The sequence below is a fragment of the Jaculus jaculus genome, chromosome 1 (assembly GCF_020740685.1).
Source record: "Jaculus jaculus isolate mJacJac1 chromosome 1, mJacJac1.mat.Y.cur, whole genome shotgun sequence".
Lineage (NCBI taxonomy): Eukaryota > Metazoa > Chordata > Mammalia > Rodentia > Dipodidae > Jaculus > Jaculus jaculus.
Window position 1 is genome coordinate 30316344 of NC_059102.1, and position 26449 is coordinate 30342792.

The following is a 26449-nucleotide window of genomic DNA, read 5'->3' on the forward strand; positions in this document are numbered from 1 at the left end:
TTCATGGAGGAAGAGATTTATTGCAAGTTTACAGATCCAGGGGACGGTCCATCAATGGTGGAAGAAGCTGCTTCCATATATTCAAGTACAGAGAAACAACCTAACAGCCAGCAAACACCAGAAGGAGCAAGCCCAAGCCTGTAGCAAGCAGGGGCTGTCAGAACTCAGTCTTCTCTGCACACCGTTGGGCTGGACACCAGGATCCATCCCAGTGCCACCTTCTTCAGCCATCCCAAGTTACAAGTTTAGTTTTAACACCTGAGTCTATGGAGGCCATACATTCAAACTCCCACACAAGGCAAGCACTTTACTAACTAAACCATCTCCCTAGCCCTTAAAAACTTCTTTGAGAATGGCTTTGAATTCATTCTGGAGCCCAAGCAGGCCTTGAACTTGCCATCCTGTCTCAGCTTCTTAAGTAGCTGGGCTTATAAATATGTACCATAAAACCTGGCTTGGTTTATAGTTTCTTATTATAAATTCATAATCTTCAATGGGAGTTACTTATTTTGCTAAAGATCAGAATAACCTGCATTTTAGATTTGTTTCTAGGAGGACCAGCACTTTGGAATCAGTTTTCATATTCTGTCACTTCAGGACTCTTCTCACATGAGTAGTGCCAACTGGGACCTCACATTGCTGCGTGGGCACAGAAGTTTGATTTCTCCAGCAGATATTCTTTTTGCATGTTAGTTTGCTTTTTGTTTTATTTTGAGACACAGTCCTGCTATGTAGCCTTCCTATGTAGTCAAGGATAGCCTCAAACTCATAGACTCCACTTCAGCCTCCCACGTGATGGAATCCCAGGCATGCACCATCATTCTTTAATTAGACCATGTCCCAGATGAATCGCAAGCTTCTTTGCTGACCCTATGGGAGACTTTTCCATCCTCCTGTTATTTCAAGAGTTGTTCCATAACCCCAGCTGTGGACAGAAGTCATGAGTCTAAATTTCTGTCTTTCTAGAACCCAAAGCCTGGAGATCCCTCACTTCTCCCCTCATCTCCAAGTGGGTGCCTAACTCAGGAGATACTTCCTGGAGGCATGAGCGCTTCTTCTGAGATCTGATGGCTGAACACACAATTGGGCACAAATAATGTGTGTGCACTGGGGGTGACACAGTGAAGGAAGAGGTGGGGTGGAGGCTGCAGGCAGATAAAGCTCACCTTGACTACCCACGGGGGACACTGAGCCAATGGCACATCGTGTTCTGAGAAGCACAGGTTCCAAGAACCGCAAGGAGTTTGGAGTGACACATGGAGTAAGATATGGGCTTGGGGACATAACATTCCAGCTCCTGAACAGCTTGTGTGCCAGGTTATGATGGTGGACCTAGTCGTCAGAGCAGACGGATGCCCATGAAAGAGACTGTCGGGGCACAAAGAGTGAAGACATCAGGTTTAAAAGAAAACAAATACAATAAATGTTCCTTGTATAAACAAACACACACAAACAGTCAGAAATTGCTGAAACATCTTGCAGGCCAGACAACACCAAAGAGCTTTTCAAGCACCAACCTTGGCATTCCACCCTAACCTTGCACTCAGCGGAAGGAATGCACTGGGTGCATTGCCCCTACAGGCTTTGTGGAGGGTAGATGGGTGAAAGCCCAACCCAGCTGATTGGTGGATATTTTGAAAACAGCAAAGCTCTTTCAAGACCATTTCCCCAGATCTACCTCCCTTGACGGACCCCCAAACTACAGTTAACAATCTCCCAACTTCAAGAAAGGGCTGGGCACAGCAGTAGAAAACTGAACTTACAAGTGCCTTGGGCCCAGGGCCAAAGGACCTATTTTTAGCACATTTTCTCATCGCCTGTTTATCTTTGACAGACTCGGCCTAATGTGTTCCAGGAGAGTGTTAAAAGTTACTTGGCTGGACGGAGGACGAAAGCAAGGTGATCTAAGACCAAATGGTAGCAGGAATGGTGATAATCTCCACACAAGGTGTTCTAATTTCCCCCCATGTTCCCTAGGCGCTCCTGAAGGGGATTAATGAGTTCATCCCAGCCTTTCCCAGCTACTCCCACTGGCTGTAGGTTTGAGCGCAGAGTCCACAGAGGGAAGGCTACAGCAGGTAATGGATTCCATAAACTAACAAATTTGTATTTAGACCAGCATTCTACCGCTGAGCTACACCACCCCGGCCCCCTAAACCTCTTAATACTTTGGTAGCAATACTAGATCCAACCTCACAACCGAGAAAGAAAGCGTCCCGGCAGCGTTGCCCCCCCCCCCTCCTTTGTGCCTGGTGACTGGGGCGGAGACGCAACGACGCATTCACTAATCGTAGAACTTACTGAGTTTATTTATTCCCTTTCAAGCTGCAGGACAGAAAGAGGGCCAACGTTGTGTCTCCGCTTATATTTTCCTCCAAGGGACAGAATAGGTGGCCCCAGAACTTCCACCTCTCATAAAACGCGCCACTGAAAGGCGCCCAGACTGGCCGTGACTTAACCCCTTCCCGCCCGCGGCCTAGACCGACTTTTTAAGGGCGTCCTCCCAGGTTCCCTGTCCGCCCTCCGATGGCCGCCCGTGGTCCCGCCACGGTGGCTCCCCCGACCCGCCGTCTCGTCCGCAGAGTCTGGGGACCCGTGTCCCGGGGCCGGCACGTTCTCCACGGAGGAGGCTGGGCCGGTCCCCGCCGACCCGCGCGGACGCCCTTAAGAAGCCGGCGGCGGCCGCCCGCAGAGGCGGGTGTTTTGTTCTTATAAGGAGGAAAAAGTTTCCGTGACATCCAGGAAATGAGTAACTCGGCCGCCTCGTAGAGCTCCGCGGCGGTCGGTCGGAGGCCAGAAAGGCGGGAGCCAGCCGCGGTCCCGCCGCCCGCCAGCATCCCCCGGTGCCCGCGGCCCTGCCTCCCGCCCACCCGCGACCCCGACGCGCGAGCGGGAGCCAGGCCCGCCCACGCCGTGCTCCCGCCGCGGGCGACAATACCGTGAGTGCCCGGCGGGCGGGGGCGCGCGGCTGTGCTGCTCCGGGACACCTGGGAGAAGGGTGCGATGGGGCCCGGGGACGGGGTGGGGGTGCACGGGTGATCCCCACCCGGGAGCCGGGCGCGCTTGGGTGCGGGCAGCGCGGCCCTCTGGAAACCTCCACGGAAAGCACGCGTGCGAAGGCGGGCATTGTCCCCTCGCTGTCCCATCTCCCCCGGGTGATGCTCTGGGGTCCCCGCTGCAAGCCTCGGAACCCCTCTCCCACCACCACCACCACCCCCGGGTGCTTCCTGCAGCAGGCGAGGCAGGCAGCTCCTCCTGCGGGTCCCCACGAGCGTGGGTGACCCCAGCGGGGCCACGTGTTTGTGCCCAGGGCCGGGACCGTCCGTGACTCCCGCTAAGTTGTCTTGCTCGGTAGCAGCGCCTCCCCTCCCGGGACGAAGCTCTTGGAAGTGGAGTTTTGTTTCTTCTTGGTTTATTTTGTTGGTGAGGCACGGTTGGTTACTTTGGTCTCTGTGAAGCCCCCCCCCCCACCTCCACCCCACTTCCTCTTTTCAAGACTGTTAATGGAGTTGACCCCATGCTGGGCAAAACCTTCTCTTGGGGCTACAAATAGCCACAGTCGTTGACTCCTGACCCCCATCCTCAAGCCGAGGTCTCCTTGTCTCCAGAAAGTCTGGCCCGCGGGTGAAGGGGAGCCCCAAGCCAGACTACTCCCCATCCGAAATGGGAAAAATAGTCACAGAACCAGGTGAGAACTCCCTTTAGCCTTCAGATTAGATAGATGCTGGCTGGTAAGCATTCTAAGTCCATTTCAAATTTCAGGTCGCTTTGTCTTTTCTTCTTCCCCTTTCGGATGTCTTCCCTTTTACACATTAGTTCTACTTCAGAGAGTCGCGCCAGCCAAACCCCAACCCACGGCTGATGCGGTCACTGGTCCAGGGTAGCAGTGAAATGGGGTGGCCGAGGCCGGTAGGATGGCTGTCATCCGCCCCCTGGTTAATGGTAGTGAGTGGGCTGTGTGGAGTCATCCCGCCTGCGGGTCTTCTCGGTGCCTAACTGGCCTTTATCATGCGCTACTTCTCCGCCTGTAGCTCCAGGCCGTTCTGCCCTCAGATTTTCCACTTGTGGGTAACCATGAAGTGGTTACATACCCACCATCTGGATGGATCTCCCTGGGTGAATAGAAAAGACTTTTTGCTCACCATGCTATCCTCTTGCTGGGTAATTTTCAAAGATGCGGCTCTGGTTTTCAGGGAGCAAATGCCTGAACTCTTAACCTGATGTCGTCATCTCAGAAGTTACTTCTCTGTTCTTGAAGTACCCTTGAGAGGGAGAAAGAGGGTACGTGGGCGAACTTTGAATCAGAGGCCAAGAATGTACAGCAACTTGTAAGGAAGTAGTTGTCCCGCTGTCTAGGAGGAACTTGATTTTGTATGTTTTTTAATTTATTTTTTTCTTATTTTAGAGAGAGAGAGAGATTGAACTGGCAGGGTCTCAGCCACTGCAATCAAACTTCCGATGCTGGCACCACCCAGTGGGCATGTGCACCCTTGCTCTTGACTCGCCTTTGGTTTATGTGGCATCTGGAAAGTGGAACATGGGTCCTTAGGCTTCTCAAGCAAGCACCTTAACTGCTAAGCCATGTCTCCAGCCCTTGATTTTGTATTTTTTTTTCTTTTGGGGCCCTGTGGGGTCAGTAAAGAGTAAGATGAAGGTCCTGTTTGATAAAAGGGTATCCAATCCCCATGGGAGACAGGGGTGAGCAGCCCATGCATAGTGTTCCCCAAGAATAGGCTTGGGCAAATTTAGCCCAATTTTCAAAGTCTCTTCTTGGAGGGTCAACAGTGGCGGCCTGGAACTTGTCCAGGGGAGAAGGAATGCTGGATGACCTACAAAGTGTGACTTGTGAGGGAGAACCAGAAGAAGCACAGGGGAGCCTGACTGTGCCCTTCAGGTACCCCAGGCATTAAAACTTGAGAAAACAAAAAGCCTTGTTCAGTCTGGTCTCAGATTCTTTAGTTAGAAGGAGCAGAAAGATGGGGTTCAGTGGAGCACTACCCTCAGAGCTCAGCAGGCAATGCCTTGGTCATCAGTGTCAGCAGAGACAAGGGTCATCCACGGTTACGAAGAGGAAGATGCCTTCTGGACTCATGCTTTTGTGGCTCTTTCTTTGAAGATGATAGCCCCAAGTATGGATGAGGGGCTACAGCAAATCTGTAATGGAGGAGTGGATTAAGAGGGGGACAAGGGCTTCCCCAACACCCCCCCCCCCGCCAAAAAAGCAGAAAATTGCTCTGCATGGTGGCACATGCCTTTAATAATATCAGCACTTGGATGGCCAAGGTAGGAGTAGGAGGGTCACTGTGAGTTCGAGGCCACCCTAAGACTACAGATTGAATTTCAGGTCAGCCTGGGCTAGGGTGAGACTCTACCTCAAGAAAAAAGAAAAGAAAAGAAAAAAAACAGAAACTGATTTATACCTGAGTTCCATCCATCTTGGATGTCTTCACCCTGTCTTGTTGGAGTTGGACTTGTAGGACTGTTGCCACTTTTCTTGTCTCTTATTTTATTCCTGTGTGTGTTCATGTGTGTGCGGGTGTACATGTGTGTGGGTGGGTGTGGAGGCCAGAGGACAATAATGGGTGTCGTTCCCCTTAGTCACTGTCTATCTCCTTTCATACATGGTCTCTCCTTGGCCTGGAACTTACCTAATTAGGATATACTAGCTGGCTAGCAAGTCCCAGGGACCTGTGTTTGTCTCCACCTCCCCAGCCCTAGGATCATAAACATCTCTCTATTTGTTTGTGTTTTCCCACATAGGTTCTGAGAACCAAACTCAAGTCCTCATGCTTGCAAGACAGGCACTGTGTGATAGCCATCTCCCCAGCTCTGTTGGCACTTTTTTCAGCCCTCTGTGTGAATTAGAAAAAGATGTTCCCTCTTAGCAAGAGGATAACCTTTGTTGTCTTTTAATAAAACCCAGGGGCTGATTTAGTTGGGAGAGGGGGAAAAGGAGAGTGGTGGGGGGGAATTATGATCATGGTATACTGTCTATATTTATGGAAGTTGTCAATAAAAAAAGTTAATGAAATGAAACCCTGGGGCCCCATAGCCACTCCCCCAGCCTGGTGCCCTTGAGCAATTTACTATTTGAACTACCATTCTTAGAATCCCTCATAACCAGCTATTTTAGGGCCTAGCATTTTCAAACTTTCCTTCCCACCTCGAAAGCACTCTGCTGTGTTAACTAACTTAATCTTTAGAGTTTGCCCTGAGGTATTGGTATTGCCATGTTACAGATGAGGAAACTGAGGCCTAAGGGAAGTACAGTGTTCAGGAGTCCCAATTGCTGAGCATTCACACAACAAGAAGCAAGTTAAGCTCAAAAACTAGGTGGGGGGGAGGGGACTGGAGAAATGGCTTAGTGGTTAGGTCACTTGCCTTCAAAGCCAGTGGACCCAGGTTTGATTGTCTTGGACCCATATAAGCCAGATGCACAAGGGATCACATGCATCTAGAGTTCATTTGCAGTGGCTGGAGGCCCTAATGTGCTCTCTCTCTCTCTCTCTCTCTCTCTCTCTCTCCCTCTCCCTCTCTCTCTTAAGCAAAACTAAAACTTAAAAACAAAATCTCTCTCTCTCTCTCTCTCTCTCTCTCTCACACACACACACACACACAAATCTAGCTGGGGGTGGGGAGAGGGCTCAGCAGAGTTTGCTGCACAAGCACAAGAACCTGAGTTTGGACCCCCAGCATGCAGTTACAAATGCCAGGCCTGGTGGTGCATACTTATAATTCCTGCACTAGGGTAGACGGGGACAGGAAGATCCCAGGAGTTTGCTGGCTAGCTGGTGTAGCCCAGTCAGCAAGCTCAAAGTTCAGTGAGAAGCCCTGTCTCAATGAGGTAGAGAGCGAACGAGAAGGATCACCGAACCTGACCTCTGGGCTCCACGTGCACGCACGCGTGCACGCGCACACACACACACACACACACAGGCATGAGCACTCACACATGAGTGTACCCACATAAGAATGTACATACATGCATATAATACACGTGCCCCCCCCAAAGCAAGTTGTGTGGTGCACCCTAATGAAGGAAGGCAGAAAGAAAAATTGCCTTTTTCTTTATCAGCATGGAAGGGTGGCAGACTCATCCCACTGAATGAAGAAGGGAGGAAGGAAAGGGGCAAGTCCAGCCTTGATGGTGGATGGGAAGCCTGGCCCAAGCATCCAGTGCCCTTCCTTCCTGATCACTGGGTGCTGTGAAGCAGCAGATCCAGTTTGCAGTCTGGTGTGAAAGGGATGAGTAAGTGCCACCTGGGCGTGGTGCTGAGGGAAAAGGTGACGGCTACATGCAGGCCCTGACCTAGGCAGAGTCCTCCCAGGAGCGGAGGCAGCAGTGAGGGAACATGCTGTTCTGCCCCTCTAAGCCGTTTGTCCTCACCCGCGTCCTCTTCCCTCTTCCTCCAGCGTCTCTTCATCTACACACGCCCTTCCAAGTCGCTGGAGGAAACCTCGCCCAGCCCTCCCATTCTAAGCTCTAACTCTGCGATCCCTTAGTTCCTGCACTGCACCTCTGAGCACTGAATTAACTGAAGGGAGCATTATTTATTTATTTGCAAGCACCAGAGAGAGAATGGGTACACCATGGTCTCTTGCCAGTGCAAATGGGCTCCAGACACACATGCCACTTTGTGCATCTGGCTTTACGTGGGTGCTGGGAAATCAAACCTGGGTCATTAGGCTTTCTTTGAAGGCGAGTGCCTTGACCGCTAAGCCATCTCTCCAGCCCTGAAGGGAGCATCTTGAAGTGTGCTATCCGTAGATGTGTAAACACAACAGGCTTCCTGCCCATAGAGAAGATAGAGTCCCCTGGCAGGTGCCAGTGCCAGCAGATACCTGAAGGACGGCTCCTTTCAGCTGTAGCCACTCAGAAAGCCTATTTTGACCATTTTCAGAGTGGTCTGCATTCAGGCTCCAGGAGATCACTCTGAGAAAGCTCCCAGCAGAGGACAAACATGACAGACACTAGCTTATTACTGAATTACAGGAGAATGTGACTATCACACAGGCTGGATGTCCTCAGCCTCTGTTGCCTGCATCCTGGGCAAACCACATGGGAAACCTAAGGTGCAGTGGGAGGTCACGTGGGAGAGTGTGGCACAGTGATCGGCAGTAGTGCCAAGCTCTATCCACCTCTGTGGCCCTCTCACCAGTGGCTGAACACATCTCCTTGACCAGTGGCCTCAAGGGTAGTGTTTGCCAGGTGGGCTTTTGTCCTTTACACTCTCATCATGTGGCGCTTTCCCACCCCCATCCCGCTTTTTAGTTACTTGTTTAGTGCTTTGCAAGCATGAACTCTTAGCTACATAGATTTGTGTAAGCTGAATTAAGTAGTGTGCAACCTCAGGGTTATGGGGCTGTGTGTGTGTGTGTGTGTGTGTGTGTGTGTGTTTTACGATATGAAAATCAAGAGGATGCTCAGGTAACCTAAGTAGGTCAGTGGGAAGCCAAGCATAGAACCAAGAAACGTGGTCCTTAATGAGCACTGAGGCCCTGGGGAATGGAAAAGCCCAGCTGGTCTCTCAGAACTGCTGGGTCAGCCTGGGGATAGGGCACACATAAGGCAATGTCTGTCTGGTTGCTGCAGGCCACCTGACCTGCCTGTCTGGCCCCTCTCTGTGAGTTCGAAGCCACCCTGAGACTACAGATTGAATTTCAGGTCAGCCTGGGCTAGGGTGAGACTCTACCTCAAAAAAAAACCAAAAAAGAAAAAAACAGAAACTGATTTATACCTGAGTTCCATGGTCGCTGTCTGGGGTCATGCCAGGCTTGTGTTCAGTGAGCCACACCTCCAGCTATTCTAAAGCCAAGGTCTTGTGACCTACGTGGGCTTTGGAGTGGAGAGCCCTCAAGTTGAGACTTGAGTCTACTGCTCAGTTACTGGGTGTTCTCAGCAGTAGGGTGAGTGCCTTCCTTGATTATTTCAAGTCTGTGCCACATCCTCAGAGAAATGGGGCTAACCCTCCCAGGGCTACTGGAAGGCCAATTTGGATAAAAAGTGCTTTAGTACAGGGCCTGTTGGGCACATAGGTGTCAGTCAACGGCTTGCATTCTTTGCTGAGCTGGGCACTCCCATGCAGCCCATTGCATTTCCTTCTGAGGTCTGGACAAAGAGCAAAGCCACCGCCAATCAGATTGTCTCTCGGGTAGGAGCTCCTCCTTGTCCCTCCAAAGTCAGTTTCAAGCCTAATCTGAAGCAGATGCCCAGAGAGGCGTTCAGGGTGGGGAAAGCTTCTGTAGAGGAAAGGGGTCCTTTGAGAGTAGCCCAAAGGCCTCTGGGGTCCTCTTCAATGCTTTGGGACCCGTAATGTTTTTCTGTAGAGAGCACATCCCCTCCTCCACCCAGCTGGTGACATCAGCAGAATGGAAGCACCTCAGATGACATCACTGTTGCCCTAGGCAACACCTCCACCTCAAAGCAGCCAGGAAGGAGACAGGCCAGCCTCAACTGTCAGACACATGGTGAAGAGTCAGGACCAAGAAGGTGTAGGCTGCGCAGGTGTGTTTCTGAGGCCATGGAGGGGATGGGGGGGCGGGGCTGCATTTTGAGACCTAGGCTGTGAGCCTTTGACCATGGGTCCTGGGTCCATAGGCCTTGGCTTCAACCTAAAGGGAAGACCTGGTGCTCTTTATTCTCTTTATTCACTGAGCCAGACCCACTGCATCTGGCGTTTCTGTTTCTACAGCCAAAATCTGAGAGTCCAGGGACAGGTGGGGAAGGGTAGTGAAGGCTTCCCCTACAGTTCATCCTCTTGTCTTCTCGAAAGGAAAAAAGCAAGGGTCGCTGTGTCCTTTCATCAGGGGCTCCTCAGCGACTAAGCAAACACTGTACAGTTGTGACAGGTATGGCGCTGTGAAAGCAGTTCGGTGGCCTCATGGAAAGGAATGCATAGGAGGCACCCCTTAAGTGATGGGCAGTAACAGCCATCAGTAGAAACCCAGTCCCAGAGTTAGTTCACTTGTCACCCAGTTCGCTCAGGATCTGTGGGATTCTACGGAGTCCCTTCCTCTCCAGCAGCTCACGCCAGAAGTGGAGGCATTTGAGAGACACTTGTTAGTTTGGGAATGGTGTTAAAGAGGTCAGCCATGGTTGTCTGCTATGTGCCATCAAGAGGATACTTTGGGGCTGGAGAGATGGCTTAGCGGTTAAACGCTTGCCTGTGAAGCCTAAGGACCCCAGTTCGAGGCTCGGTTCCCCTGGTCCCACGTTAGCCAGATGCACAAGGGGGTGCACGCGTCTGGAGTTCGTTTGCAGTGGATGGAAGCCCTGGCGCGCCCATTCTCTCTCTCTCCCTCTATCTGTCTTTCTCTCTGTGTCTGTCGCTGTCAAATAAATAAATAAATAAATAAATAAATAAATAAATAAATAAATAAATAAAAAAGGATACTTTGGGGGGCAGTGGAGAGATAGCACAGCAGCTAAGGTGCTTGCCTGCAAAGCCTAAGGACCCTGGTTCGATTCCCCAGTACCCATATAAAGCCAGATGCACAAAGTGGTGTATGCATCTGCAGATCATTTGCAATGGCAGGAGGCTTTGGTGTGCCCATTCTCTCTCCGTCTCTCTCTCTCTCTCTCTCTCTCCCTTCCACCCTCTCCTCTCTACCTCTGTCTGCTTGCAAATAAATAAAAGTTCCCCCCCCCCAAAAAAAAGGAGGGCTTGAGAGATGGCCTAGCAGTTAAGGTGTTTGCCTGCGAAGCCAAAGGACCCAGGTTTGATTCCCCAGGACCCACGTAATCCAGATGATGCACAGGTGCGCATGCATCTGGAGTTCGTTTGCAGTGGCTAGAGGCCCTGGCGTGCCCATTTTCCCTCTTTCTCTCTCTCTCTCTCTCTCTCTCTCAAATCAGTAAAATAACTAAATAATTTAAAAATATTTTTTACACAAGACCCTCATAATAGGAGAAAAAGATGGTGACATCAAATTAAAAGAGACCCTAATGGACAGAGGGAGGGGATATGACAGAGAGCAGAGCTATGAAGGAGAAAGTGGGGAAGAGGAGGCGAGGGGAGGGAAATACCATGGTTTGTTGTCTGTAAGTATAGAAGTTGTCAATAAAAAGTACATAAAATAAAAAAATATTTGCCGGGTGTGGTGGTGCACGCCTTTAATCCCAGCACTTGGGAGGCAGAGGTAAGAGGATCGCCGAGAGTTCAAGGCCACCCTGAGACTACATAGTGAATTCCAGGTTAGCCTGAGCCAGAATGAGACCCTACCTCAAAAAACCCATATATGTATATGTATGTATGTATGTATGTATGTGTGTGTGTGTGTATATATATTTTAAAAAAACAGAGCACACTTGTGGGATGGCACTGTGCACAAGGCTAAACTATATGGCACAGGTGAGGCTCTTCAACTGCCATCCTGAGGCTTTAGCCATACCTTCTGAGGTAATGCTGTTTTTCAGACAGAATTCCTAAACAAAGGCTGCCATGAGCCAACACAAGGGATGAAAGAACTACCCTCCCAGGGAAAAGTGACACACTAGAGATTTCTCCCCACAATATAAGAACTCCCCTCCAGGGAGAAGTGACACACTAGAGACATGTCCCTACAATATTTCAGAGCAGAAACAGCCTTGCCTTTCAACTTAAAAGGTGCCTGATTCAAGTTTGTTTTGTGCAACAAGTTACCACTTCAAGCGTCGCCCTGATGTCCAGTGGATTCATGGCTCAAGTGATTGTTACAGTTTTTGTGTGAGCATAGCCTGTTTAGGGTTCTAGGTGAGATTTGGAATATCCTCACAAAGACTGCAGATAATGTTCCCCTTGCATAGTGGGTCCCCAGCCACGCATCATCACCTGTTGTTCCAAAAAGTGAAGTAAACTTCATTCTCTGATCAGCTGCTCCTGGCAAGGGCCCCTCTCGGCCCCCCCCCCCGTGCGTTTGTGTTCTTGAGGGGCTCTCAGTGGCCCCTCCAGGTGGCTATTTTCCCGTTCTCCAGATGAAAGAATAGGCTCAGACTTCCTCGCTGGTGCAGAGATGAGTTCTAAAATCCTAGATCTGTCGTCTCCCAGACCTTTAGATTCTTTCTGCCACCCCAGGGCTCTGCCTGGACCCCATGGCCCCATGACCAAGATGGTAGCATAAAGCACCCCAGAGTCTGAGTGTCAAAGGTGAGAAGAGAGCAAGCAGATCACCAACTCTGGGCCTTAGCTTTGGTCTCCCTCTGCTCTGTGATGTGAGCAGATGGGGACTCAGTTTTCTTGTCTTTTTAATGGGATAGTAACGGGAAGTACCACGTAGTCCATAGTACAATTTGAGATGCTCTGCTAGGAGTCCCGGGGGGAAATGTGGAGTCCATGGTTACCAAATGACTCCCTCCCGTGGGAATGACCCATTCTCGGCTTGCCCAGGAAGAGAGGCCCAGCCGTGAAGGTGTCCTAAGCTTCTGCGTTCCCCCTCCAGGGAGATAGAGAAGAGTCTCCCACCAATGGCAGCAAAGCAGGAGGGAGGGTGTGGTCATCACCTTGGCCCTGCCTGTTAGTAGAAACATGTGTGTATAGCACACTGCTCCCATGGGAGCCTGTTTCACTAACCCTCTTAGCAGTAGCAGGGGAGTCGCCCGAAGTTCTTGAAGGAGCCCTTTGTTTGCTGAGACTTTGTTCTGAGTCCCTGTGAGAGCAAGACTGCAGTGTCTGGAAGGGAGGAAGGCAAAGAATGCTGGGGCCCCACCCCTGAGTCTGCCTCCAAATGCCCTGAGCTTCTCTCTCTTCAGTCCTATGTCTCTGATTCCACCGCCAGGGTCAGAAGAGCTCTGTTCTCCTTTCCTAGTCAGCTACAGAAAAGGCTAACCCAGGCCGCACCATGTCTTGGCAGAAGGAGTCTTAATGAATTCATTCTGTCTGCCTTTGTGCAGGTTTCATCTAGGGGGTCACCTCCCATTCCCTAAACAGGACAGGTGTTGTAGTCAGCTCCTTGCTGCTGGGCGTTCTGAACTTCTAAACCAGACACAGTTTATGGGAGGAATGGCATTTATTTTAGGCCTTCTAGATCCAGAGGACGTTTCATAATGGCAGAAGAAGCTGGCCCCCTTTATCAAACGCATGCTGAGAGAAAAAAACATCACCAGCTGCACAAGCAAGCACACTCTGGGAACCCCGGGCAGTTCAAGCACCCTGCGCACCTGAGGCTGGGATTCAGGTCCACCTACAGTCACACCTCCTCCAGCCAGACGGCTGGAAATCCAAGTAATCAGCTTTAATGAATTCCTGACTCTGTTGGGGGATATACATTTAAAGTACCACAACAGGGAGGAAGAGACCAGAGGCACAGGTATGATGATCCACATGCCCGGCCTCTGAGCAGCATGGCTTCATGGAAAGCTTGAAAGTCCTAATCCAAAGTATGGGATGTTCATGTTCAGTGAGGGGCCTCGCCACTCTTGCCTATGTCTCCTTACCTGAAAATGGAGCTAAGTACCTGCCTCAGAGAGTTAACATGAGGAAGGTAGAGGTAAAGAATTGACACAAAGCTTAAGCCTCAAATATTGTGTGTTGGTTGCAGTCTACTAAATGTTCCCAAAGCTTGTCAGGTCTAGAAGCTTGTCTGGTCTTCTCTTGATAGAAAGACTTGCTGGTCTCTCTGCCTCACTGCATTGGTGTCAAACACTGTAATCCTCCGCTGATGTTCATTGCAAGTGAAGGTCCTACATTTATGTCAAGAGTTCCTTTCTTACTGAGCACTGGCCTGCAGGTGAGGTCTGTTACGACCACAAGGAGCTACAATTGTCTTCAGAACTGCATCTTCCAAGGGGCTTTTGTCACCTTTCCTATGCACTTGGCACATACCACTGTTAGCTTGTGCTTTCTGACTATAGGGGGTCCCTCCCAGGAAGGAAGCATCTAGAAATTCCTTTATTGTGTAGTCCCCACTCCAGAAATCTCACGTGCTCCTGGGAGTGATGGCAATGTGTTTTTTTTTTTCTTTTCTTTTCTTTTTTTTTAGGTAGGGACTAGCTCTAGCCCAGACTGACCTGGAATTTAGTATGTAGTCTCAGGGTGGCCTTGCACTTACAGCGATCCTCCTACCTCTGCCTCCCAAGTGCTAGGATTATTCGCCATCCATGCACCCATTTCAGCAGCATCAACAGCACCCATAGTGTGGCTGCCCTGCCACTGCTCAGAACCTTCTAGGCAAACATGGCAAGGGTGCCAGCTGGCCGGAATGACAGAGGTCACCCTGAGACTACGAGCGGACCAGACTTTATCGTCTCCACATGTGACATTTAGAGAAAGACGAGGGGAGGGGGAAGAGACAACTTAGTCATCATCCCCCAGGCTTCTGGAGGAAGCGTCAGGAACGTGGGTCACCCACTTCTCTTCCCAGAGTTTCATTCAGCCAGGATGATCAAATCTAAGACAGATCTGACCTTGCCACCAATGTGAATGGCAACAACCTCAATGCCAGTTACAAAACATTGGTTTTGACTGTGCATCGCCTCCCGGTGCAAAAGCCATGGTGGGTGTGGGCATCATCACACACACACACACACACACACACACACACACACACACACACACACACGGCAGAGCCAAGACTCAAACCTTCTGATCACGGCGAGGCCCTTTAATTACTGTTCTCTGAGTCTCCGCACACTGTCAACATTTAGCTGAAGCGCTTTGGACTGTTTCTTTCTGGGTGATGTTGGGGCCAGAAGTCTGTCCGAGTGAACTTGTAAACTTGACATTTTCTGGGGTAGTCATGGTTCATACGTTCGTCAGACATTATGTAGACATTTGCAGTGTGCCAGGCCGCAGCCCTGGCAGAGCGTGTACATGTCTCATCTCCCCATGCCCGTGGCTGGAAAATGATGTGGTGGGTAGGTGGTTGTGGATGTTTTGTTTTGGCTAACTCTCAGGGAGTGTGAATTCTGTCATAGACAAACCGTGGAGCAATATTCTAGCTGTTTTGAGCCTTCTGGTTCACTGGTTGGCTCTAACAGGTGTGGGAGGGCGGGCGGGCGGGCGGCCTCTGTTGTTCAGCGAGGTCCCTGCAGCCGGGCCCCGGCCAAAGAAGCTGACCACAGCTCTTAACTTTTTAAGACTGGGTTTGGCCTCCGTTTTCCCCTTGTTCTCCTTTGTGAAGATGAAGGGGGTTTTCAATCTTTGCAGGCCTAGACAGTGTGGGTGTGTATGCGTGTGTGCACACAGGAAACCCTGGGAACTTTCTTTCCTACTTCTTGACCCCTCTTTGCACACACTCCCTAGCCCAGCTGGGGCCCAGATACTATGTCAGTACTGCCTGAGCCACAGGGGACCAAGCCAGGGACCAGGGCGAAGACTCAAAAGGGAATTCTGCCATGGCCAGGACATGGTGGGCTGGGAAGTCTTTAGTGGGATAACTAGCCTTTCTATAGCCACAGCAATTGGGGGGGTGCAGGGGCATCTTTCTCTGTGCCCTAAAGGAAGCTGGAGAGCTCCAGCTAGCTGTCTGTGGAGTTGGTCTTTGTTCCCAGGCCAGGATCAAAAGGAAAGTGGCTGCTGGGAGCCCAGTTCCTTTCATCCCACCCACCCCAGCTCCCGCTGGAAGGGGAGGGAGGGGCCGGGAGGGCTTTGTTTTCCTATGTGTTTACCCCATTTCTGTCTGCTCCGGCTGGCTCCCCCCTCAAGCAGCCTGCCCTGTACTGGAGAAGGATGGCTTTGCTGGAACCCTGGTGCTCTGCTGGAAGGCAGGGTGTGTACACAACACAGGGTGAAGAAATGGGAAGATGGCAAGCAGTGGGAGCCCTGGCATGCCCTGTTCTGATGTACCCTCTGTACCCACAGCTTGGGGCCAGATGCGGGGGGATAGTGTGGGGGAGTAAGAGAGTCTACTCTGAGCAGCACTAACCCGTGATGGGGGATTCACAGTGGCCTGTTTAAGGTTCAGAGATCTCCAACGGGATTCCCAGGGGCCTAGGGGGACCTCCCTGACCCCTGCTGGCTCACTATAGGAAAGTCATCCTGCCCGAGAGTAGATGGTGTTCGGGAAGCCTCCTTTTGAAGGTGGTGTCTCCAGCGGGTGTGATTTGAACCACTGTGGGTCCCCAGGGTGATGCGTGTGAGCAGGTGTGTACCAGGCACTTTGGGGAACCTGAAGACAAACAAGACCCTCCCCCTGCCCTGGAGGAACCTGGCAGCCGATGAAGGCAGCTAATTGGTGAGCCAGCAGGATGGGCATGGGGGAGATGGGCCCTGGTCGATCGTGTGGCCTTGAAGAGGCTGCTGGACCTCAGGGCTTTGGGCTCCTACCTCTGACATGGGATGGATGCCTGTCTCCCCCAGGGCTGCCACATAGGATAAACACACTAAGGATAGAGTTCCAGGAAACCAGCATGTCAAGCACATCCAAGGGGATACCTCACCTATGAAGGCGCCAGACTTTTGCCCAAACCCTGAGCCTGCGTGTCCGACTCCCTTCCACTGTTCTTCTGTTCCTTTAAGAAAGAGGGATGTGTCTCAGAGATGGGTGGGCTATGGAGGGCTCCATGAAGTGGTTTTGGGGAGGGGCTTATTATGACAGAGAACTTAGCCGACAGAATCTGAAGCATGGGAGTGATGGGAATTGCAGATGCCTGTTCATGGGACACTAGGTTAATGTGAAGTGACTGGGCCAGTCAGGGAGGGGGTTGAGAGATCCAATGAACCAGACTTAAAGCTCGGACCTGTGTTGCATGGCAAAAGGTCTGTGTGGAAGTGGGGAACTCCAAGGTTGGGGAAGCAGGCAGTGGGAGATCTGGGTGCCAGCGAGAGCTCAGAGGAGCTAATTCCAAAGGCCAGGATGTGTGAGAGCCTGCTCCCAAGTGGTTCCCTCGGGCCTGGGCACAAAGCAAAGGCCTGCAGCACAGCTGGCAAGGTCACTGCTGGCTGGGAGAGCAGAGGGAGCCTTCGCTGTGCGTAGAGGAGTCTGCATCAGTCCTAGGGCTGCTATAATAAGGTGCCTTCTGGGCCACATTCCCTCCAAATGCTCTAGGGGAGCCGTCTTGCCTCTTCAAGTCCAGATGTCCCTTCGCTGTGCCTTCACCTCATATTACCTTTTCTTTTGTCTTTTCAGGCTCCTCATAAAGACACTTGTCACCAGACATAGGGTCCACCTGGTAATCCGGGATGACCTCATTTCACAGTGTTTATCTATACACATCTGCAAAGTCCCTTGGTCCAAATAAGATCATTTTCAGAGAGCCTGGGTGTTATCACAATGACACATCTTTTTAGACTTTTTTTTTAAATATATTTCATTTATTTATCTGAGAGAGAGAAAGAGGTAAAACAGAGTGAGAGAGAGAAAATGAGCATGCCAGGGCCTCCAGCCACTGCTAGCAGACTCCAGATACATGTGCCTCCTTGTGCATCTGGCTTACGTGAGTCCTGGGGAATCAAACCAGGGTCCTTTGGCTTTGCGGGCAAGCACCATAACTGCTGAGCCATCTTCTCCAGCCCTACATTTTGTTTTATTGTGTGTGATGTGGATGTTTGTGTGAGTGCAGACATGTGTGTGCCACAGCACATGTGTGGAAATCAGGGTGACTTTGGATTTCAGTACTAACCTTCTACCTTGTTTTTCAGACAGATTCTCTTATTCACTAGCTCTCTTTGGGAAAAAAAAATTTTTTGAGGGCTGCCATTGAAACCTGAGACTGTTAGATTCAAGGTACCTTGGAAGGGATGGATGAGAGGAAGGGAGATACACCCAGAATTGGGGGGACAGCAGGGGGATCATGACTTACAGTTTTATGCCTTTTCCTCGCTCCTGTTTCCCCTCCCTGCAACTTTCCCATCCACTTGCCTGTCTGTCCCAAGACACTGTGATGTTCTGTGGGTCAGGGCCTCTGTTGCCAGGGAGTCAGCCAGGGGGCTTGATGGACAGCCTGTCCTTTCTGGAGGATTGATGCGTCCCTGCCATCCTTTGCTCACCAGGGGCACACACCAGCTTGGGGAAGAAGCAGACCAGGAAGGATGTTGGCAGGGTACAGGCCACTGACCTTCCTGTCCCTTGGCTGCCCTGGCCGTTCTCATGACCCCAGTCCAGACAGGGGCATTTGCATCCTGGTGGCTTTCTTGAAAGTGCCCTTTCCTGAGTGTTTCTTGGCAGTGTGATCACGCTCCTCCTGTGAGTCCAGCCAGCAACCCCACGTGGGCAGGAGAGCTCATCCCAGCAAAGAGGCTGCTGCCCACCCTGTGGGCACTGCTCAGTGGCTCCCTGGTGGGCCCTTCTCATTCATTCTGCGTTTCCCAGGGCTGAGAGAAGGCCAAGGGTCCGTGGTCTTTGCGAACACAGCCCCCACTCGGCAGTGCTCAGCCCTCCTCAATGTATGTATAGCCTCTAGTCCGGAGTCTCCTCCTCTTCCAGTCCCTGGGGAGGCAGTCAGGAAGGAAGGAGATTTACAGAAGGCCCCTAGCACAGGTCCTGGCATGTGGTCGGCCTTCAAGCTGTAGTGATTTTTCTTCCCAGCGTGGCTCTTGGGCTGCAAAGCCAGGACTGGGCTTAGGAGAAAGGTCGGGCCAGGTACTGAGGGGACAGGAGGAGAAAGGGCTCCGTGAGGTGGCGTCTAGAGGGACGCTTCCCAGGAGAGGGAGGCGGTGAGTCGAAGAGATCCCTGCGCTGGCATATGACAGGCAGGAGAACAGTCCTGCATAAGCCCTGGGTGGCCCCCGACATAGCTCATCAGGGTCATGTGGTTTGCAAAGGTTTTTTTTTTTAAATTATTTATTTATTTATGGGGGAGAGAATGGGCACACGCACCATGGCCTCTAGTCACTGCAGATGAACTCCATACGCATGCGCCACCATATGCAGCTGGTTTACATGGGAACTGGGACGTCAGACTTGGGTCCTGAGGCTTCATAGGAAAGTGCCTTAACCACTAAGCCATCTCTCTAGCCTGAAAAGAAGTTGTTTTACGTGGTAGCCAGAACCTTAAAATTGGAAGACTCGGGCCGGTGAGATGGCTCACCGTGTAAAAGCACTTGCTTGCAAAGCCTGTCTGCTTGAATTCTATTCCCCAGCGCCCATGTAAAGCCAAATGCACAGAGCGGTGTACATATCTGAAGTTGTTTGTAGCACAGCAAGAGGCCCTGGCATGCCCAGTCTCTCTCCCTCTCTCTCTCTGCTTGCAAATAAATCAAAATATACAAAAATTAAATTGGAGGATTCAGATTTTAAAAATTATAAATACTAGCTTCTTTTAGGGAATGCAAAAAAAAAAAATCTTGCCTTTCCGGGGACATAGAATATGCAGTGTGCCTGTCACCTGCAGGTGAAGCTTCTGACATCAAGTCCCCAGCACTGAGTACTCCCCATCTGTCTGCGTTTTTCCTGAGGGCTTGTCTCCCACACTCCCCCCCCACCACACACACACACACACACACACACACACACACACACACACACACACACTCGGTTTCACAATGGCTCTTTCAGAAGGAAGCACAGAGGTGGAGGGCAGCCAGCGTGGGGCCAGGGCTGCAAGGATATTGAGCGAAGGAGGTGGGGGCAGAGCCACACCCTTTCTACCTACTTGCTCAATTATTACTTTTTTGTTGTTGTTAATCCTCTTTCTTCCTCTTTCTTCACTTCCTGTCTTTGCCAGCACCTCCCTCTCCTGCCAGGCCCAGAGGCCTAGCCCTTCACAGATCCTGTCTCCATTTGGGTATTAGTGAAGGGTGGTCCCAGCCATAGATGCCCTGTGTCTCAATGGCCCTTGCTGGGACAAAGACTAGCTTTGCTAGCCCTTCCTCCTTCCCAGAAGGGGGGGTGTTGTCACCGCAGGTGGTGCTACCTTGGGAGCCGCTGTGACTGCACGCTGTCCTGAGTTAGCCCTGGAGTTGATGGAGACGCGTGACTCCCGCAGCTGTGCCTCCCTTGGCCATCTCTGTACTGCATCTGACCTATGCAGGGAGCCTTGAAGGCTGCAGAAATTGGTTGCTGGTCTTGTGGGCAGGAAGGCAGAAGCAGTGTGTGAGGTGACACGGTGGTCTGACCTTGCCGCCGTCCTGTGAAGGGTGAGCTGAGCCTTGCTGTCCGAGGAAGCGGGTCTTACTCTCTGCTGGAGAGGAGCATAGCCGCAGACTGGGGACCGACCGGGTGCGGGGCCACAGCGGCAGAGTCTGCACACAGCTTCACACTGCTTGGCTCTTTGGACTTGAAACTCCAAAAGCAAGGCTGAGGCCAAGTATGGACTCTCCAATCAACCAACCTTTCCTCACAGTCTTGTTTCTCAAAGACTTAACTTGGGAGACAACCCACCTGAAGATTTGGGTGGTCACCACTGACTCGGTGGCCAGGACGTGCCCTGGGCTGCAGGGAGAGTGGGGGCCTCCCTGGTGGGATCCTATCAGCTTCCTGGGGAATGGAAGGAGAACATAGGAAACGGGGGCAGACTCAGGTGAGACTCTATTCACATGCAGCTCTATGTATAGCAGACCAGGCGGACTAAGAGAGATACCTGGTGAAGCTCCTAACTGAAAACCAATGTTGAACACATGCCGAGTGCTTAGCATTGTGTCTGACATGGGGTTACATGTGCAGAGTGCTTACAATCCTGCATGACATGGGTAATGCATTAAAAAAAATCACCTTTAATTTTTTTTTTTTTTTTTTTTTTTTTTTTTTTTGCCGGGCACAGTGGTACATGCCTTTAATCCCAGCACTTGGGAGACCTGAGATAGGAGGATTACCATGAGTTCGAGGCCATCCTGAGACTACACAGTGAATTCCAGGTCATCCTAGACTAGAGGGAGGCCCTATCTCAAAAGATGTAAAAACAATTTTTTTTTAAATTATTTATTTGAGAGAGTGGGTATGCCAGGGTCTCTTGTCACTGCTAATGAACTGCAGACACACACTCCACTTTGTGCATCTGGTTATCTGGCTTTAATGTGGGCACTGGGGAGTCAAACCCATTCTGGCAGGTTTTTGCAAGCAAGTACCTTTAACTACTGAGCCATCTCCCCAAGCCCAGTCTTCACTTTTGAGTTGACATGGTGGCTCACACCTTTAATCCCAGCACTTGAGAGGGCAGGGGCAGAATGATCAACATGAATTCTACCAAGTAAGTTCCAGGTCAGCTTGGGCTTGGTGGAGTGAAACTCTGCTTCAAAAAGATACGGTGGTGCACGCCTTTAATCCCAGCACTTAGTAGGGAGAGGTAGGAGGATCGCCATGAGTTCCAGGCTAACAGAGTACATGGTGAATTCCAGGTCATCCTGGGCTAGAGTGAAACCCTACAGAGAGAGAGAGAAAACTTTCAAAAACAGAAATGAAAACTCCTCACTTTTCCCCACGCTTTTCCTGTACAGGTGTACCTGCCTAACGCTCGCTGGCCATGGAGGCTGCCCAGCCAGCCACAGCCTCTCTGCCCCACCATCCAGGTCAAGCCTGTCTCCTTTTTCAGCTTCAGTTTGCTGTTTGTAAATGAGGCTTACATTATTAGTCCAACTCCGAATTCTGACTTTCCCAATGTTGGCTTTATGCTCCCCAACTATGAACCCCGTTAGCTGGGCTGGGAAACTCCAGCACAAGCCCACGCATGCAATGGTGTTCGTTCTAAACTCAGGACAGTGTGAGTCTCTCCTGTGGCTCTTGTCTTGGAGGACCAAGAATTTAAACCGTGGGAAAGGACCCAAGTCCCCCCACCCGGCCTAGACTGAAAGTACCTCTCGGTCATCAGCCACCTCCTTTATTTTGCTTTGGAAAGGAAGCCATCAGCTGCTCCTGTTGCCTCTGAAGGCCATGCCAGCGCTGAGGCTGCTGTTGTAATTAGCGGAGCTAATTGCATCTGACAGGCCAGGCCAGACCTGAGTCCTTGGCGGGCTCCAGGATCCAGCTGTGATCAGAATGGGAGGTCCTCAGGCTAGATGGCTTGATTTGGCTCCAGTTTTTCACCTGGGAAGCTTGTTAAAACGTAGACGATGCCAGGCCCCGCCCTGGAATTTCTGATCAGCATGCTTGGGACAGCACCTGAAAAAAAAGTTTGCTTTTTTTGTTTTCTTGTTTTTCAAGGAAAGGGTCTCAGTGTAGCCCAAACTGACCTGGAATTCACCATGTAGTCTCAGGTAGGCCTCAAACTCACAGTGATCCTCCTACCTCTGCCTCCGGATGTGCGCCACCATGCCAGGCAAAAAGTTTGTGTTTTTAAGAAGTTCCTAGCTGGTGTCATGGTTACATGCACTTGAAAAGCTACTATACCAGAGGAAAATACCAAGCCACTGAGAAATAGATCTGGACCACATCTGTGGCCTAGATCAGTCATCTAGTCCTAGGTGGCAATAGGCTGGTGGTGGGACAGAAAGGTGAGGCGTCTGGCCACAAGCTTGTTGCAGAAATCTCTCTGGAAAGAGTAGAGTGGGTGCATGTCGAGTCAAGGAGTTGAACACTGACAACTCCCCAGTAGGTGGGGCAAGAAGGGATAATAGAGCTCCCCTCCCCAATTGGGAACAGGAATAAATCTCTTCTTCTTTGCATCTTCACAGCCCAGGCTTGTCAGCATGGTACTGGTATTTTCTTGCTGTCTGACTTAATAGGTGGGCTGTAAGTCCACTGTCAGGGATCAGCCATGCCTGTTGCTGGAGGCAGGGAGTTCTTGAAGCATCCAGCTTTGACCTTGAGCTCAGGAGGCTCTCTATCACTGGAGCACACTGGGAAAATATGAGCTAGAGCACACTTGTATTTCAGCCCACCTTTGATTTTTTTTTAAAAAAAAAAAAACTATTTTTATTTGCAAGCAGAGAGAAAGAGAAATATGGGTGCTCCAGGGCCTCTAGGCACTGCAAATGAGCCCCAGATGCATGTGTCACTTTGTGCATCAGGCTTTACATGGATACTGGGGAATCAAACTCTGGTCATTAGGTTTTGCAGACAGGTGCCTTAACCACTGAGCAATCTCTCCAGCAGCCCTGCCTCTGATTTTAACAGCCCCATGACTAGAAATCTCCTTGAACTTTGACTAACCCATCCGTGAGAAAGAGTTCACAACCACCCTTTGGAAGGTCACAGTGGTACTTGTGAGGGATTTAGAGATGGGACCCATAGTTAATTAGACAACTCTTATATAAGTTGGCTGAAGTTGTAGTGGGGAATTCCCTGGGGTGCAGAAATAAGGGATCCCAGCAAACAGATCTGTGGGGTTTCTTTCTCCAAGGTTTTGGATTTCTGGCCTCACAGGGAGAGTCTGTCAGACTCTCCTAGATACCTCCTTCCACCTTCCACCCAGGCACCCGAAGGCTGCCATCTTCCCTAAGCCCCCATACTCTGTGACCTGGCCCTCTGCCAGGCTAAGTTTAACAGTGAACTGTATGACCCACTCTCCCTGTGGGTGAGGTGAGGGTGGGGAGGAATTCAGCAGGCTTCCTGTCAGCTTCCGGGCAAGCAGGCAAAAAGCCCTCCAAATGACCCAGGTTTATTCTCAAAGCCAAAGCTGCCAACAGATGTTACAGACCGCAGACATGGGACAGTCTCGTGGGACCGAGAGCTTTGGGATAAGGAGAAGCAGACGTTCTTGGGATGGGGGAAATGTGCCCTCTGGAGTGGGAATCATACGTGTACATACGTGAGTCTGCACATACATGTCCCTGGTTCAGGGGAGCTTCCCGGCAGCTTCTCCCATCTCCATGACCTACACATCTCAGAATGCAATTTCCTCCCCTCCTCCTGCCCAGGATCCTCCAAGACAGTGGATCCTCCAAGACAGTGGACCCTATTAACTGGTTTGGGAAGGCAACCCACTCAGAGGATTTCAGCTCAGCCCTGGATACTGAGCACTAAATGACCACAGCCCTCCTACCTCATCCCTAAAGTCCTACAGCCAGCCACCCCGAGCAGTTTAGCAAGGAATGACATGACACCTGGGATGAGATTTCTGGGAAGGAGGCCATGGTTTAACAGCAAGGCGGTGAGTCAGCGGGAACTCCCAACCTGCAGGAGGGTGCCGGCTCTGAAGGGTTCTCCCCATTTGCTCGGAGGCAGGGTGGGCAGAGCAGTGTGCCAAGGAACAGTGGATCATGTTGTGCTTTCAAAGCACTTTTGAGCGTGCGTTCCTCCACACCCTGAGACTTGGGCAGGGCTAGTGTGCTTGGCTAGGGATTGGGGCAGGGAGCTGGCATTTGTGGGGTTCTTCTTCTGTGCCACTCACTGTGCTGAGTACCCAAGATGCACTTGACCCTCTCCCCAGCCCTCTGAAAGGACTGTTCTGAACTCCTCACAGGTCATAATAGGAGCCCTGGAGAAGCCTAGAGATTCACCTGATATCGTACAAGGGGCAGAGGCAAAGTTCAAGGTTGGGTCTCTTACATTTTGTTGTGCTGTTTCCCCAATGGTTTTTTTTTTTTTTTTTTTTTAAGCAAGCCCAACAGACTGGCCTTTCTTTTTTAATGAGAGACACAGAGAGACTTAGCACACTAGGGCCTCCAGCCACTGTAATGGAACTCCAGGTGCATGTGCCCCCTTCCTTAAGCCCATGTGTGGCCTTGTGCACTTGCATCACTTTGTGCATCTGTCTTATGTGGGACCTGGAGAGTCAAACCTGAGTCCTTAAGCCTTGCAGGCAAGCACTTTAACCTCTAAGCCATCTCTCCAGCCCTCCCCAGTGTTTCTGACGAGGCTTGTTTAAAGTCAGGCTGCTAGGAGTGTGGATGGGATTGCCTGTGTCCTGCCAGGGTTTCTTGTCGGCATTTCGTTAGGGCTCCATGTACGCCCACTTATGTAAGGGTTACTGCTTGCAGCAGGAGGTGTTCCCAAATGACAGAGAGAGAGAGAGAGACCCTGAGCTTCAGAGTTGGGTGATTTGTCCAAGGGCACTAGTAGGTAGGTAGGTACCCATGCCAGGTTCCATCTCCTTCAAGCCCATCTTCTTAACCCCCTTGGTTTTGAACAGGGAAGCTTCTAGAGCCAGACATTCTCCAGGGTTCATGAGGCTGTGTTTCGATGGTGTAGCCAAAGCCATCTGTTACAGAGGAGAGCTTCCCAGTTTGGGGATTGGTAATGGCACTACCCTTTGATTGGTGAAAGGGTTCACTCAGTTGACATGGAAACCATCTCCCTCTGTGGTTGGTAGTTGCCAGGGCTATTGTGCCCAAAGGAAGCTGCCTGTGGTCGAGGGGCCTTGAAGGACCTCAAAAGCCCCATAGTATCTGTAGCTGGCTGCCCCCTGGCACTCTATGGCTGGCACTCCAGTTAACTTAAAAATTCTTATCCACACTCATCAGCCAGCCTGACAGCTTTGTCTTGGACCACCCTGGTGGAACCATCCCTTGCTGTTTCTGTAATGTAGAAACTAGGGGGTGCCCTGATTCTGCATTTATCCAGTGCACCACTCCTGGGCTTGAGTGTGGAAAACTGGCTGGCTGCCCCTGGACTTCTGACCAGGTTCCAGTCTGACTTCCTGCACTTTCTCCTGTCCACCACTTCCCACTCTGTGGAAACCTGAGAGCTCTGTGGAACTCGTCTCTAAGCCTGAACATAGCACGTATTGAAGTTCCTTGTGCCTAGTCCTCCCTGCCTAGCCCTCTTGGATCCTGCTGATGTGTCCAGCTATGTCTGGGGTGGAGCTCTTGTATCACTTACGAGCTGTTGCTTCACCCAGGTATGGCCAACAGCCAAACTCAGTCAGTTTTACCTCCTGCTGTGAACGACCTGCCAAGGTACCCTCACCTACTGACCAACCCCTTCTTCCCAGATGCCATGAGGGTAAGAATTTCATCATGTGAATTCAAGGTCAAATTTGGCTCAAGCTAAAGTTCCTGTCAGTTGCTATCGTCTTTCCCCAGGAGGTGATGGGAGAAGCCCTCTGGTTTCTCTGGTGTCCAACAACAACCTTAGGGCAGGTGTGGAAGGGGCAGATTGTTCATCTCTAACGTTCCTGCTGTGGAGAGGGGAGTATATATATAAGGTTTATTCAGAAATGCCCGCTGAGGGGCTGTACTTCCCAGACTTCCATGGGGAGCCTGGAACCATGGAGTACTGAGCCCTTTATGTGGTGAACCACACGCTCTGTTGTCTATATGCAGATAGTCCCTTTTTCCTCTTAACTATCCTCCCTCCACTCACCACATATTGGGGCCATAACAGTTGCATCTGAGGTGAGATGAGGTGAGGTGACAAAATGTACGGGAATATCTTTTCCTAAACAGTTTTACAGGCAAGAGATGCCATAGATCGTAGCAGACTCGTCCCATATTCATCTTTCCATGCAAATGAAGCACTTTGCTGCTTTTTGTCACTATATCCAAATTGTCAGCATCAAGACTTTTGCACCTGGGGCCATTACTAAGTGTAATATGGACTACTTGACCACAGGCACTGTGATACCGTGATAGTCTGATAACCAAGGTGCCTGCTTTTGACTAGCAGGTGTGTAGCGTATACCGGGTAGATAGATGCTGGGCAAATGTGTGACTCATAACCTGGGCAGGAAGGAATGGAACAGTGTAAGATTGCAACACACTACTCAGAATGGCTATGAATT

General features: G+C 50.9%; 1 protein-coding gene and 1 long non-coding RNA gene across 2 annotated transcripts in view; one reads left to right on the forward strand and one right to left on the reverse strand.

The window, feature by feature from the left end:
* LOC123457632 lies at positions 1-2439 on the reverse strand. Its single transcript, XR_006635089.1, has 2 exons — positions 2302-2439; positions 1-1368 (listed from the first exon to the last, which is right to left on the reverse strand). It is a non-coding gene; the product is annotated as an uncharacterized LOC123457632 (long non-coding RNA).
* Positions 2440-2901: 462 nt separating this feature from the next.
* Positions 2902-26449, forward strand: part of LOC101595051 (inositol 1,4,5-trisphosphate receptor interacting protein) — a 30422-nt gene continuing 6874 nt past the window's right edge. The window contains exon 1 of the mRNA XM_004659367.2: positions 2902-2939. The gene's annotated coding sequence lies outside the window, so the exon portion shown is untranslated. The remainder of the gene's footprint in view (positions 2940-26449) is intronic.